Source organism: Equus asinus, chromosome 14, assembly GCF_041296235.1.
Source record: "Equus asinus isolate D_3611 breed Donkey chromosome 14, EquAss-T2T_v2, whole genome shotgun sequence".
Lineage (NCBI taxonomy): Eukaryota > Metazoa > Chordata > Mammalia > Perissodactyla > Equidae > Equus > Equus asinus.
The window spans coordinates 23117465-23133811 of NC_091803.1; the positions used below are offsets into that span (position 1 = coordinate 23117465).

The 16347-nt window shown below is 42.5% G+C and overlaps 1 protein-coding gene across 1 annotated transcript in view; it reads right to left on the bottom strand.

The window, feature by feature from the left end:
• Positions 1–6280, bottom strand: part of TMEM248 (transmembrane protein 248) — a 44015-nt gene extending 37735 nt beyond the window's left edge. Inside the window, exon 1 of the mRNA XM_044746784.2 lies at positions 6023–6280. The gene's annotated coding sequence lies outside the window, so the exon portion shown is untranslated. The remainder of the gene's footprint in view (positions 1–6022) is intronic.
• Positions 6281–16347: the final 10067 nt, after the last annotated feature.

Genomic DNA, 16347 nt, shown 5'->3' on the forward strand with positions numbered 1-16347 from the left:
AAGCCAGTGGAGGATGTGACCGTGAGCCAAACGGGTGCCCAGGATGGTGAGGTGTCCTGCAAGGCAAGGGAGAAGAGATTCAAAAAGCGAGAGGTACCAGCCAAATGTTGCTGAGAAGTGAACAAGAGTAAGAAAAGAAGGACCTCTGAGCCTCTCTGTTCTTTAAAAGCATGCAAGTGAAATTGAGCTTGCATAATCCTCTATCTGGCAAGATCACTGATGACCTCTGAAATCATCCTCTAGGAGGGGAGAAATCAAATGGAAAGGAGATAAGAACAAGGATGAGGACACTGAGGGACTAAGTGAACACCACTGGTTCAAATGAAAGGGACAAGAGACAGTGGGGTCAAAAGAAGTGAGGAAACAAACACATTTGTAAGCAGAGAACAGAGCCAGGAAAAAGAGGCTGGTCTCCCAAGGGACCAGGGAGGGCAGAAATATCTAATTTGCAACTTGATTATAATATTTTATTAGAAAGGAAGTAAATTAACACCCATTATGCCAGATACACGAGTCCTTTCACAGTCTCCCTCCCTCCCTCTGAAGCCCGTTTATACCACATGGCTACTTCTCCAGGTTTAAAACTAGAATCTTTGGACAGGATAGGGAGTCCATATTCCCAGATAATATCTCCTAAATAGCTCCTAACATTTTCAATTAAGATACACTAAAACACTACCTGAGACCCAAACCAAAAAGTTCACTTCTCATGAACAAAATCACCATTCATCTTAAACTAGATTTTTGACCTCAGGCTAAATGCAAAATTCCTTAAAGCTCTCCTATAAAGTCATGCCCTTTTCAAAGTTTTGAAGAGACTAAGTGTTGGGGGACACGGGGGGAAGGCCATAGGGAGAATGAGAGAGAGGGGAGGATGAGAGCACAAGCTTGCTCTATATGCCCACCTCGGCAAACACACTGGTCTTGTGCTAGGACAGGATGGCAGGAACTCACTTTGATGCGAGAGGTCCATTTGGAATGTAAAAATTAAAGTAGCATTTCTCAAATATCCTGTGATGTTTGAGATATTCAAAGGGCTTTAAGGCTGGGGGCTGCAAACCCTGAGTCTAATAAAGAACATTAATGGATGTGGTGCCAGATCATCTAAAACTTAGCAGAGATGAAGATATGCGCTCTATCAAAGAAACCCCGTGCAACCTCAAGCACCCAGCTACCTCAGCACTGAGTAAAAACCATCCTCATTCCCCCACCATGAAGCAGTGAGTGTAGGCAGACAGATCCTCAGAGAGGCAAATGAGTAGCAAGGAAGACAAAGGAAAACTTGAAGGTCTCCAGTAAGACCTCGCGCTAGGTCTAAAGACCTAGTAAGGGCTCAGATGCTAAAGCCACTCTGAGTTTCAGGCCTTAACTCACCTCCATGTGGGATTTGACACTGAGAGCCACGCCGCCTTCGGGCTTCCAGGACCTCACTCTCCTGGCTTTCGTTTTACTTCTGTGGCCACCCCTTCCTTCTCACTCTTCTTCCAAATTCCCCCTGAGTTCTTGCTGGGCCTCTGCTCAAGGTGGACACGCTCATTCAGAGCTTCCTGTCAGTTTTATGTATCTCCTCACTCCAGATCCAAACATCCACCTACTGAAGCTCCCTCCTTAGATGACCCACAGGCACCTTGCACCAACAAGGCCAAAATCCATCCCAAGTCGCCAAATCAGCTCCTCCCCATAAGGAAAGACAGCCATCTACCCAGTGACCCCTGCCAGCCATTTCTGACTCTCTCACTCTCCTACAACCAGTTATCAGTGACCAGTCCGTTCCCACATCTTAAATGTCTCTCACAAGTCGCTCTCACTCCCTCCCAAATGACACTGCCTTCGTCAGCCAAACTGCACTCCAAATGCAGCCTGCTCCTGCTGTCTCTCGTTGTTAGGATGTTGTCTCTGGAGTCTCTCTACGTCGGCAGTGCCCGGCACTGAGAAGGTGCTTAACAGTAACACCTAACATTATTGCCAACTTTTTGTGAGAGAGGCACACCGTTCTAAGACTTTTGCACCTGTTTTATGATCCTCACAACATCTGTATTTTACAAATGAGGAAATTAAGGCAAAAGAAAGTTAGCTAATTTGCCCAAGGTCACACAGTAGTAACTGAACTAGAGTCAACCAGCCAGCCTCCAGAGCCCACGCATTAACCATTAGGCATGCTACTGCCTCCCAACAAATGTGATGGGTTTGAATAAAAAGTCAATCCCATCAAATGAAATAAAAACTGAAAAGTATCCATACAATTTTGCAATCAAGACACCAATAGTGATGTAAGTGAAACCCCTTTCATTAGGGAGATGTGAAGGCAGAAACCACATTACAAAGGGTTAAGGAGAGAGTGAGAGAGCAGCATTTTTAACAGCTACCACTTAAAACGTGCCATGTGCCAGACACCATGCCAAGTGCTTTACATACATTATTTTTCAATCTTCACAATACTCCTAGGTAGACGTTACTATCCTCATTTTACAGAAAAGGAAAATAAAAGAAGTAATTTGTACAAGGTTATATTTCAAAGAAATGGCAGAGACAGACTGTGACTTAATTCATCTGACCCCAAAAGCTGTGCCATCAATCACAACACCAGGGTGGATAAGCAGGTTTCAAAAGTCAAATGCCAAGTTGAAAAGCAAAAAAAAAAAAAAAAAAAAAAAAAAAAAAAAAATCACATGTCACAGATACATAAAGTGTATTTTAGTCATTGACTTCCATAAAAGCACAATTAGGATCAATTTTTTGAAGTTTAAAATGGTTAACTTATTTTCCATCTCTTTAGCAAAGCAACGCCCATCTCACTCAGCACTCTCATCAATTAGAGCATAAAGCAAAGGTGAGTGGAATCTTCTACCAATGGTTTCTTGTTTCTTAATCTAATACAATTCACAGTGCAGAAGAAACTTTCACAATAACTCACGTTTAAATGATCAAAAGAGAAACTACAACAGAAAGCATCAACTTTTAGTTGCTAAACATGCATTTCAGGCAACTTCGGTACTCGAATAAAGACAAAAAGGGAAGAACAACATGGGCTGATATAATTACATATCTGTAACCAGACTTATTCCCAAAATTCAGACTTCAGCTGTATTTCTACTCATAACGAATGAATGCATTGTTCTATTTTCAAAGTCATGATATAAAATCATGGTAACTTCCAACATGCCCCCTCTTTTTTAAAAAATAAATTCACCACAGTCCCAAAATTGAAAATCTCTTTATTCTTCAATTTTTTAATTGCTGACATCCTAAAAGACAAATTAAAAGTATCCTCATATTAAAATTTAATGATTTGGGGTTTAATTAACAGATATTTAAGAAAACAAACTATAAGCAATAACAAGATTAAATGAACACTACAAGCTCAATATAAAATTATATTATTACATCCAAACTCAATGTAAAAACTGGGAAATGTTTTGAAAATAGTACTTTTAACCAAACAGCACAAAAGTCCAACTAGCAAATGACAGTCCTTTGGAGACTATCATCAGCAAAGGTCACTGTGTAGTCCCCAGGACTACATTTAGCTTTGTAATCATACACAGAAAGAGCTATAGACCTCTTCTCAAATTTAGTCAATTTGTACATGTGGAAAGATAATTTAAGGATTTCCATGTTTATCAAAATAACTCCTAAATGAAAATTCAATTTGCTAAAAATCCTATCTTTCCTTCATTTCCTTTTTTTTCATTTTAACTGGAATGCCATAGCAAAAAATAAAATAAAATAAAATAAAAATCTTAAAGCCCTCTCACACAGCAATAGAATTCTGTGGCATGTTAACATTGCCAAAAAAACATCCCATAGATCTGCCATCCCCTGTAATATGACATGCTGTGCCCCCTGTTAGGACCACCCTTTTTCAGATGCTTGTCTATAATGAGAAGGAGATAGAGAAGTGGGTAGAGAGAAGGTAGAAGAGTCAAAAAAAAAAAAGCATTAGAAATTTAAGATAATGTAGTCCTGAGCATGTTAAAAGAAAGGCTAAGGCTGAAGCAAGTGAGGTCCGGAGACTAGTCACAAGGTTCCAGAGCAATTTCATGGCATCATGTGTGAACGGCTTCAAAGGTTCAATAATATTGGGTAAGAGAAACAAACAGCATCTCCGTGAAGTGAACTAGGTGTCACTAAAAACACTCAGGGGATGGCTAAGGAGCTTGCCGTTTATCACTTGACTGTAGCCAGAGTGGCAGAGACAGTACTAGAGCTGTGCTCCCGCAAATGAAACACAGGCACTGAAACAACTTGCAGACACCAAATTTAATTTCCTGATTGTTAACACCAGACAGGAATTACAATCAGCATCTTCTTCAATGTCCTTAAAATAAGCTAAGTACTGCTTTATGTCATTGGCTGCTTAACAGAACAAGAAAAACTCATCAAATGCAAACAATCCTTTGATACCCAGAAGCCAGACTGGGTAGCACATGCTTTTCTGTCTTAGAAAAGCAACGAATCCTTACCTGGCTGCCTCTGTCAATACTTCTAGATACCTACTGACCAGCTACCCAGCCTGGGTGCTGTTCCGCCAACTGCCCCTAGCTCTTTCATTTCCCAGCTAATTCTGAATAACCCAAATCCTCCTGATCCTTCGAGGTCCACCTCAAAACTCATTTCCTTTATGAAGCCTTTTCTTATCCTGACCATAACGAAATCCCTAATAGTTGTTAGCTCCATAGGGCAATTAAATCCTCTCACATTTTACAGCCTATTGCTTTCTCTAAGTAAGTTCCTTGCAGGGAGAAACTATATTTGAACTTAGGTCTCTCTTCCCTGCAGCAGCTGCAGCTACAGTCCAAACAGAGAAGGTGCGCTCAATCAGCATTTGGTAAGCTCAGTACCCAGCTGCAGGTGGCAGCTCTGATTCCGGTCTACCTCAATTAGGCCACAGAAATTCTTCCCACACTTTTACTAGGAAGTCAACACACTGCCTCCTTACTCCTAGAGAGTAAATAGGCTTGGAATGACGAAGTATATCCTAGCTGCACAACAGATCTATTTCCTTTTGGAATCCTTAAATGAAGTGTGGATGCAGGAAGGTGCTCTCACCTTTCAAGCACTGACATCTACAGCTGGGATACAAATGCTCAGACCCCAAGCTGACCAAGAGTGCTATAGGGATGAACCAGTTTATCAAATATTCATCATCAGTCCTGGAGCGTTTCCTCCCACTACCTCCCATAGCAGCTCACCTTTGAGGCAGGAAAGTAGCAATTCAGGAGGAGCCACAATCTTTCCTGCTTTAGCAGGCTGCAAAGCAGCTCATCATTCATCACTCAGTGAGGGCTGTAATCTACTAGTTGAGAACTACAGACATTAGATTCTTCAACAAGAGCCCCCCTCACCAGCTGTCCATCGGTTATGGTGTTCACACAATTCAAAACCGCACAACAGGCCTAGTTTTATTTCTGACGGTGCCTAGCAAGGAAACTAGAACTACATTCCTCGGGATGACCCTAAAGCTACTCATTCTATTAAAATACGACTACAAATAAGAAACCATCCCATCTCTAGATATTTACCAAGTTTGACACGTATAATATGCCACTATTTCACTTTTAAGTTTTTGCACATACGTGAGTCTGTCCCTCCCATCTTCTTTCTGAAATGTGTATAATTCGCAAACGGAGAAGTAACGCAAACACTACCCAAAGTCAAAAACAGCAAACTACCAAAATGTTCCCCGTGCCAAATCCAAATGATCCAGGCCTCAGCTCCATATGCTGGCAGTCTCACCATCTCGGGGGGGGGGGGGGGGGGTGAGGGAGTGGTGAGGGAGAGCCCTTGCTCCGGGGATGCGGGTGGACAAATCCCGGCGGCGGGTGACCAGGCCAAGGCCACCAGCGCAGGCCAGTCCCAGGCTGAGGCGCGCGACCCCCACCAGCAGCTGGGGCGGGGGCTGCAGCCCCGAAAAGCGACGAAGAAACCCGCCGGAAGGGCCGCTCCGGAGCAGCGCGGCCCCTCCCGGCCTCGCGGCCAGCCCCGGCTGAGCCCCGACCCCAGCCCGCCCGCCCCGGCTCACCACGCCCCGGTGGGCAGCGGCGCGCCCCGGCCCGGCCGGGCCAGCTGCTCGGCGGACGCCCGCGGACGCCCAGGGCTCACTCGCGACGGCGCGCGGCGGGCCCGGGGCCGCTCGGCACCATCCTCCCCAGCGCGCCGGCCGCAGCGCCTGGCTCCACGGGACAGCCGCGAGCCCCAGGCCAGTCTGCCTCACGCCGCCGCGACACGGGCCCGCCTGGGATCCGGCAGCCGCGGTTTCCGGGTAGGAAAAAAAAAAAAAAAGCCACCGCCCACGCTGCCGTGACCTCCGACACCTGGCGCCCAACGGCAGCGCGGCTGGGACAAGATTCCTCAGTCGAGGGTGGAGGAGACCACGTTTCCTGGTTGGGTCACAAGGGGGGCTTGCAACCGAGCACGTGGGCTGTGTGCGTGCAGGCATGGAGTATGTGTTTCTGCGTGTGAGTGTGCTGTTGTGAGAGTGGGACTGTGGTAATGTCACCGACTAGTTGCCGCGAGGAACTCAAGGGTGGGTTTGAAAGCGTTTAACTGTTTTTCCAAAATTTTTTTTTTCCTTTTGTTACATCAAGGAGATGTAATCAACAACCACCTTGAACCAGACCAAGCCTCACCACAAGAGCTATGCCTAAGACCTTTGCCTTTTTTTGGAGGGGGGAGGGGGGAAGATTAGCCCTGAGCTAACATATGCCAATCCTCTTCTTTTTGCTGAGGAAGGCTGGCCCTGAGCGAACATCCATGCCCATCCTCCTCTACTTTATATGTGGGACGCCTGCCACAGCATGGCTTGCCGAGAGGTGCCATGTCCGCACCGGGGATCTGAACTGGCGAACCCTGGGCCGCCCAAGCAGAACCTGCGAACTTAACCGCTGCGCCGCAGGGCCAGCCCCTGCCTTATTTTTAATGCTAAAATCTCTCCAGGAGGAGCTTAAGTTCTATTCTCATAGCCTGCAGTGTAGGTGGAAGCATGGTTTCCAACTGAGCCTGCGCAAGCAAACCCCCCCCCCCTTTTGAATATTCATTTCCTATCCAAAATGAGTGTCCCTGCTTCCCTTTGTTCGGGAATGCCATGACTTTGGAAGTGCTTCCTCATGGCCTCCTATTTGCTACAAATAGCCTTTGTGAGACAACTTACTTCTGGTGGAGAGTCTGATTTAACTCACCAGGAGGGAATCCACTTTGGTTTCGGTAACAGTTAAGCGTGCATACGTGGAGCAGATCTGTCTGTGTCAGTATGCATTATGTACAAGGCCGTTTCCCACGCACACACGTGGATCTGTACGCATGTTTAGTGTGTGGTGGGTGTGAATATAGGGTGGGTGCATGCATAGGTATGTATGGTGTGTGTGTGTGTGTTTCTATGCTCGTATATTAATCACTGCTGATGAAAGTATAATTTGGTACGATCACTTTTCAAAATAATTTGGCATTATCCAGTAAACTTGAAGATAGACTTCCTCTCTGGAGGATACATTGTCTTGGAGAAACACTTGCACATCTGCACAAGTAGACCTAATAATGTTTATAGCACCACTTTTTGTAATGACTAAGAATTGAGGACAAAAACCAATTCCCTTACAGTCAAATGTAAAAATAGACTTTGGTATATTCATATATAATCAAATACAAAAGAGCAGTGAAAATTATTGAAAACAGCCAACACAACAATGAGGATCAACCTCAGAATATAATGTGCTGGGGAAGCAAATCACAAAATGATACATTGCAGCATAATTCCATTACATAAAATTCTAAAATATGCTAATCTAATCAACATATTGTTTAAAGATGCATATATAATTCATAGAACTCTGACAAAAAGCATGAGAAAAAGATGCACAAACTTCAGGATAAGTGTTAAGAGGATGGAACGGGGGAGGGGTACACAGGTTATGTCAAAGGTAATAGAAATGTTTTTTATCTTAAAGAGGGTGATGGTTACACAGTTATTTATTGAATTGTCATTGTTTGTATTTTATACATAACTTACAAATATTATTTTGTATCTACTAAATAGTTAATAAAAACAAAAAACACTATGATTTACCATTGAACTAGAAAGTTGCTGAGTGTGCAGATGACAAAGGCAGTAGAAGTTGCTAAGTACCTTAAAATAGGTCAAATCTTGGAGACATTGGTGTGAGTCATTCATGAGTCATGACAGAGAATGACTGCAGACCCAAACATATATCTTTTGACAAAGGTATCAACAGCTTTCAGCTGGTTTTCAAAAGAAGCTGCTTAATTTCTGTAGAAAGTCCTTAAACTGAAGATAAAGCTTCTATCCTCAAGATCATACCCTCAATCTTAAAGTTGTTAAAGTAATCCAAGGTATAAGTAGCGGCTTTGACAAGCACGCCAATGCAAGCAGTGAACACTGCCAATGACCAAGGGTCATTTAAATGTATATTTACAGTTTGGTGAACATGGATTAAACTTAAACTTGGATTGTGAAGGTGAAGAGCAACGTGGTGGGTCATTGAGTCAGGATAAATATATTCTGTCATGAGTTAAAAATAAATTTTGTCAGCTCTGTGCATCAAAGTCCAAATAGGAAAGAAAAACGTTTCACTCCACTATTTTCATACACACCATGTAATTTTTTTCTGAAAACGTGTTAGTAAATCAATGACCATCTTACACTCAATGAAATATTGAATCAATAAATACTTGTTGAATAAGTGAAATTTCTTCCTCGTAAAAGAAGAAATTTGAATTCTGACAGAACACCTTTTTCTGTCATTACCACTGACATTACCAATGACATCTTTCATGGGTAGTAACGATAAGGGACTCACTGAGGATAAGATAGTAGTTTACTAGGAAGAAGGGTATGTGACAGCAGGAAGGAGAGTGGGAGGCACTGGTTGGAGGCGGGATTTGGGGTCGAGACCTGGCTCTGGGGCTCACAGTTTTGATATCGACCCTGATATCAGTTTCCCCACACTAAACCCAGCATATATGGGGTTAAAACCAAAACACTCATTCCCTGCTTACTCTCTGGCTTCCTGGCTCCAGAATCCACTATGCTCCATGGAGACAGACACCGTCAAGGACAAGCACCTGGACTATCTCCTCCCCACAAAGAGATACAGACTGGTGGGAAAGCTTCTGACCAGCAAGGTCATGAGCTCCCTCCTCTCTGCAAGTGTCTCAAGGCCAAAGACAGGCTGGTGGGAAAGCTCCGACCAGCAAGGCCATATGCTCCCCCTCCCCTACCTAAAGCCCCAAATAAAAACCCTTCCTTTTAGCTTTTCGGGGAGTTTTTGGGGTTTGAGCATTAGCTGCCCTCTCTCCTTGCTCAGCGCTGTGCAAAAATAAAGTTCCTACTTTCTTCCACCACCCCCGGTGTCAGAGATTGGCTTGCTGCGCAACGGGTGAGCGAACTCACTTCAGGTTCGGTAACAGTGTGGGTCACCTTGAGCAAGTCACAAACACTCTGAACCTCATGTTCTTCATTCGTAAGGTGGGGATGATAATATCAGCTTATTCAAGTTGGTAAAAACCTTCCAAACACTCTGTAAACTAGAAAGCACTATCCAGAGATAAATTGTGTGCTGTGAGAGTTAACCGTGGTAGGACCAGAGCTAACCTGAATGGCTTTGTTACAGTTCCTCCAGGGTTCTGACCCCTGGTCAAGGCAGGACAGAAACTGATTAAGAGTGTTGCTTTGTAACTCACGGGTTCAAGGAGCTTCAGAGTAGTTTAGGTCAGTTTCTTAGTATTATTTACTGATAATAGTCAGACTGATGATTTTCACCTGGTCTCAGTGAGACCCCCTCCCCCCAAAGGGCTCTGCAATTGAGGCTCGTTACATAGCAAGACTATGCCTATGTGACTAGCACAATATTTAAAAAAAAAAAACTCAAACTCCACTTTGGGCTCCCTATTCCAACGTGTTCCATGCACATGTTGATGGTTCCTGATCCAAGAGAGAAAATGGGTTCTCTCTTGGCTTTTACAAAAGAAAGGTAATAGGACCTTGCATCTGGCCTTCCCAGACCTCTTGCTCTAAGACAGCCTTCGGCTGTGATGCATATCTTTACTTTAATACTGTGCTACATTATATTTTTGTTCCCGTAATACACTGTAGATTTGTTAGCATTGTCACTTAGGGTCCTGTGTGTCTTCTTTAGCACCCAAACCCTGTTAAACCCTACTTAATTGCCACAGTTCATGCAGCTGGTGTTAGAAGTAGGATTTACTGAAAAACCCCTGACTCATTCTTAACTCAAAATATGGCTTAGACAAAGGGCAGAGGATACGAACAGATATTTTTCCAAAGAAGATATACAGACGGCCAATAGGCACTTGAAAAGATGCTCAGCATCACTAATCATCAGGGAAATGCAAATCAAAGCTACACTAAGATATCACCTTACACCGGTTAGAATGGCTATAATCACCAAAATGAAAAACAACAAATGTTGGAGAGGATGTGGAGAAAAGGGACCCCTCACGCAAACTGGTGCAGCCACTATAGAAAACAGTGTGGAGACTTCTCAAAAAATTAAAAATAGAAATACCATATGACCCAGGTATCCCACTACTGGGTATTTATCCAAAGAACGTGAAATCAACAATTCAAAGAGACCTGTGTACCCCTATGTTCATTGCATCATTATTCACTATAGCCAAGACATGGAAGCAGCCCAAGTGCCCATTGACCGATGAATTGATAAAGAAGATGTGGTATATACGTATATACAACAGAATACTACTCAGCCATTAAAAAAAGACAAAATCATCCTATTTGCAATAACATGGATGGACCTTGAGGGTATTATGTTAAGTGAAATAAGCCAGACAGAGAAAGACAAACACCATATGATTTCACTCATATGTGGAAAATAAAGTAAAACACAGATGAAGAGAACAGTTTAGTGGTTACCAGAGGGGAAGGAGTTGGGAGGTGGGCACAAGGGGTGAAGGGACACATTTATATGGTGACTGACAAATAACAATGTACAACTGAAATTTCTTAATGTTATAAACTATTATAACCTCAATAAACTAAATAAATAAATATGGTTAAGGCATTACTTAGAAAGAAAATAGATGATTCTGATGAAAATAAACAAGTTACTCTTGGTTTGAAATAGCACAGACTTTGGAATTAGATACTAATAACAAAACTTTCCAGTGAAATCTGGAAATGAAAGAATCTGAACCTCAGGAGCTAGAAAAATGGGTCAGACCACTGACCCGCTAGAAATGAAAGAGCCCAAGGAGAATAAGGAACTGGGCCAGGCATAGTTGGCTAGGTGGAAATCACTCTTAATGAGGAAAGACATACCGATGAAAAAGACCTCCTAGTGCACATAAAGTTGCTTTAAAGGCATCCTATTCCAAGAGGAATGGTAAGGAGGTGCGAGCTGCCTGGAATGGTAACAGGGCACTGTCAAATGGGCCTTGCAATTAGAGCAGACACTAAGACAACATGGCCACACCCACAATGGGAACAGCTGGCATGTCAGCACTGCTGGGTTAGGTGTCTGGGCATCCCAGGCACAATGGCCTGGAATTCTCATAGTAGAAGCCCAGGATCTGCACTTATGGGGGACATACCTCAGTGTATGGGATTTTTACAGGAAAATGCAACTTATCGAAGTGCTTTTAGCACTTTGGTACCATGACTGAGTGCAAGCTGCAGGTATTGGACAGATTTTAAGCAGCAGCAGAGTTCTTCCCATGGGGGACACATGGGCCCAATAGGGATCCCAAGAAGGACCCCTCCTAATGGGAACCAAACTCTGTCAAACCACATGACCTGAGAAAAGCAGTTTGGCTATGCCCTCAGGATATTTTGAACCTGAAATAACAGACAAGTTTTCTAGCCTAGACTCCTATAAGAGATAATATATGGTATATGAGAAAAGGTAGATTTTGTTGGGAGGGACAAAATAATCAACGATAGATTAATTATGGTTTAATCAGTCAACAGAAGTATGCGATAAAGTGCAGGTAGTCATTGATCCGGGAGGAAAAGAATTACAAAGTATGAAAGAGTTGTGCTGGTATTATTGGGTAGGTCAGCTGTCTGTTTAAATGAATAACAACCCCTCAAATGACTGCAGATGTTTGGAAACTGTGTGCACATTTGGATTCTCTATATGAACAGGATCCTTGTTCCAAGGTGTTCTGTGCACACGTAGGTGGTTCCTGATCCAAGAGAAAAATAGGAGTTTGCACTTGGCCTTTCTAGACCCTTGCTGTAAGACAGCCTTTGGCTGTGACACATTTCCTTACTTTAACACTGTTGCTATTGTGAAATGTGATAAAAATGGAGTCACTTACGTTAAGGGATTTTAAATGGAACCAGGAGGCTGTTAAGGAAGCGGGCCTTATGCACATCCTCACTGAGTGTAACCATGACCTTTGAACTGGGCCAAACTGCAAATATTCCAAAGATGCTGCAAGAACTCCTGCAACTTGTCACAATGATGGATGTTCGGCTATGTGATAGTCTTATCAATCAATCATGGTTAGCCACAGTGCCTTTCTGCCACCGGCCCCAGCTGAAATTCTTTGTGAGTGACTCAAGAATGCCTCCCCTCTTTACCTTTAAAAACCCTAAACTTTCACTCTTTAGTGGGATATTATTTGGGTTTCTACCTAAATCTGTGCTCCCTGAATTGCAATTCTTTGATCCCAAAAAAAGGCTCTTTTCCCTCTTTATTTTAGGTTAACATATCTGGTGTCAGAAGCAGGACATAAAGCCATCTCACCACCACAAGATCAGTGTCTCCTGGAACCAGGTGCAGTACCCACACAAGTCCTTTGGGTCTCACTGCTTCCACAAACCACCATCTCCTTCAACTGTGAGTCATTCCTACCTATACTCCTTGGGCCAAAACAGAATTAAGAAATATAGCTAAAGAATTTCCTAAGGTGACTGAGAACGCCCACAGGTTTGCCAAAGAATTTTATATTCTCATCCAGAATTACCAACCTGTGTTCTCTGGCCTCTATCAGTTAATTCACCTCCTTGTTGGAGAAGGTCATGTCCAACATTGGATGTTAAAAGCCATCCTCTAGATGACCTCTCACAGGTCCTGAGCCTTTGAAGTCACTGGGTGAATGGCTAGGGTGCTGCATGAGGCCGTCCCTAGGGCTTTTCCCAAAGCCATTGATTGAAATAAGATTCAGGCCTGTACCCAAAAACCTAATGAATTTGTTCATAACTATTACAACAGGCTCCAAACTGTCTTCAAAGAAAATCCAGGTATTCCTCTAAGTGAGGATTCTACTAAAGTTGGCTTTAATTCAGTGTTTGTAAGTGGATTAAACCAAGCTCTTTCCCTCCTTGATAAAAGAAGTAAGATAAAATGGGAAACCTTCTCTACCCCTGACCTAGTTAACTTAGCAAATAGTTGGCCAGAACTCTTGATGATGCCACAACGGACTGTTTCCTCTCATAAGCCATGATAACCTAAACTAGATATTAACTTCTCCTAAAAATGTTTGCCATTTTTGCAAAAATCCTGGACATTGGAAAAAGGATTGCCCTAAGCTAAAACATCTTAAACAATCTTCCAACATTGAGCCTTAAGCTCCCCCATGGATTGAGGCTGCTCCAAGGACAAGCAAGGGGTTTTTCTAATCCTTCCCCCTAATCACCTGTGCAAAACTTCCCTTGTGACCAGAAATGAGATCCTTACTGTCTTAATCGATACTGGAGCCACGCTTTCCATGCTCAACCCGACCAACCTCAAACAACCCCTTCCTCAGAGAACTGAAAAATTCAAATAGTGGGAGTATCTCATAAACTCCTCATAGGTTCTAAATCCCTTCTCTTACCTTTCCAGTTAGACCCTCTTCAGGACATTCATTCCTTCCTATTGGTCAGTTCTGCTCCTGTCCACTTACTGGGATGAGACTTTCTAGAAAAATATCACGTTTTCATCTCTTTTTATTAAAAGGGGGAAATTATCCTCGAAATTGATTCAAACTCATCAACAACTGATGGCATTCAGGACTCCTCTACTCCGTTAAGTTTTGCCCTTCAAACAAGCTTTAAAAATAGCTCAAAGCTAAAACTCCTCAAAGTAGTCCCTGAGAAGCCAAAATCCACAACTGGTATTGGGCGTATTCACTCAGCTTCCCCAATGAAAATCCAAATTTACACTAGAAAGCGTCTTCCTAACATTAAACAATATCTTTTACATTCCAAGTCTTTAGCAGAAATTAAACCACTTATAGAAGAGTATAAGGCATGAGGCTTCCTAGACCCATGCACTACTCCTTGTAACATGCCCATTCTTCCTAAGAAACACCATGGGCGACGATGGAGATTTCTCCAAGATTTGTTGTTATCCCTTATTATCCAGTAGTCCCTAACCCTCATACTCTTCTAATGGCAATACCCACAGAAAACAAATTTTTCACCGTAATAGATCCCTGTGGATCCTGAAAGTCAATTCTTATTCACTTTTATGTAGGAAGGATGACAACATACCCAGACTGTTATGCCACAAAGCTATACTGAAAGCCCTTCCTACTTTTCACAGATCCTAAAAGCAGATGTCATTTTTCCACAATGGTCCACCCCCTTAAAATATGTTGATCATCTTCTCTGCTCCCTCCTAAGGAAGCAAGTGAGCAAAACAGCATTCACCTCCTCAAGCTCCTTCCTAGCAACTAAAGGTCATAAAGTGTCTAAAAAGAAATTACAATTAGTTCAGACACAGGTCAGATACCTAGGACACTTGATCTCAAATCAAGGGCTCCTTTTAGACCTGGACAGGGTTGAAAGCATTTTAAGCTTCCCACAGCCACAGAACAAAAGGCAACTTTGAGAATTTGGGGATATAGCTGGATACAGTAGAAGCTGGATACCTAACTTTCCCCTAATTGCCCTGCCTCTTTATACAGTGCTCAAAGCTGAAAGACCAGACATCTTAAATTGGAAGGAAACAACTTCATGGCTTCCCAGGACTTAAGAATGGACTTTTCAGGAGTGACATCAGCATCATGGCAGAGTGAACTTGCGAGGGACACTCTCCTCTCCAACACACAAAGAAAAGGGACAGCCATACTATAACAGAAGACATCCTAACAACACAAAAACCTCAGAGAGACACGCAGCCACATGATGGAGGGTGGAGAGGCTGGAGCACCTCTCGGACACTTTAACCACAAACTTACAACACAAGTTGGAATAAGATATGAAAAAAACAACTTACGACGGGAGGAGGAAAGGGACTGAATCAGTTTATACTGAGGAAATAAGAGGCCATCCGAAAATGGACTAACTTATATACGAGATTCTGATTACAAACCTCAGGGTAACCACTAAATGAAAAAGCAGAACAGAGACACAAAAAATAAATATGGAAAAAAACACACAGAACGAGAAACAAAGGAAATGCAGGAAAACCAGAAAACGAGTGATATAATGACAGTATTAAGCCCTCATACATCAATAATCACCCTCAATGTAAACGGATTGAACTCTCCAATAAAAAGATCAGAGTGGCAAGATGGATTAAGGAAGAAGACCCAACAATTTCCTGCCTCCAGGAAACACATCTCAGCTCCAATGACAAACACAGGCTCAGAGTGAAGGGATGGAAGATGATACTCCAAGCTAATGGCAAACAAAAGAAAGCAGGTGTTGCAATACTTATATCAGACAAAGTAGACTTAAAGATACGATAGGTAAAGAGGGAGAAAGAGGGACAGTATATAATGATCAAAGGGACACTCCATCATGAAGAAATGACACTTATAAATATCTATGCACCCAACACAGGAGCACCAAAGTTCATGAAGCAACTATTAACAAACCTAAAAGAAGATATTGAAAATAACACAATCGTAGTAGGGGACCTCAACACCACACTCACATCATTGGACAGATCATCCAGACAGAAAATCAACAAGGAAACAGTGGAATTAAACAAAAAGCTAAAACAGTTGGACTTAATAGATATATGTAGAACACTCCATCCAAAACCAGCAGAATACACATTCTTCTCAAGTGCACATGGAACATTCTCAAGGATAGACCATATATTGGGAAACAAGGCAAGTGTCTATAAATTTTTTTAAAATTGAAATAATAACAAGCATCTTTTCCAATCATAATGCTATATAGCTAGAAATTAATTACAAGAAAAAAGCTGAGAAAGGGACAAAGATATGGAGACTAAACAATATGCTATTGAAGAAGCAATGGATCATGAGACAAGTGAAATGATAACATACCATACCAACTCATATGGGATGCAGCAAAAGTCGTATTAAGACGGAAATTCATCACAATACAGACTCAGCTTAACAAACAAGACAAATCCTAAATAAACAATCTCAAATTACACCTAACTGAAT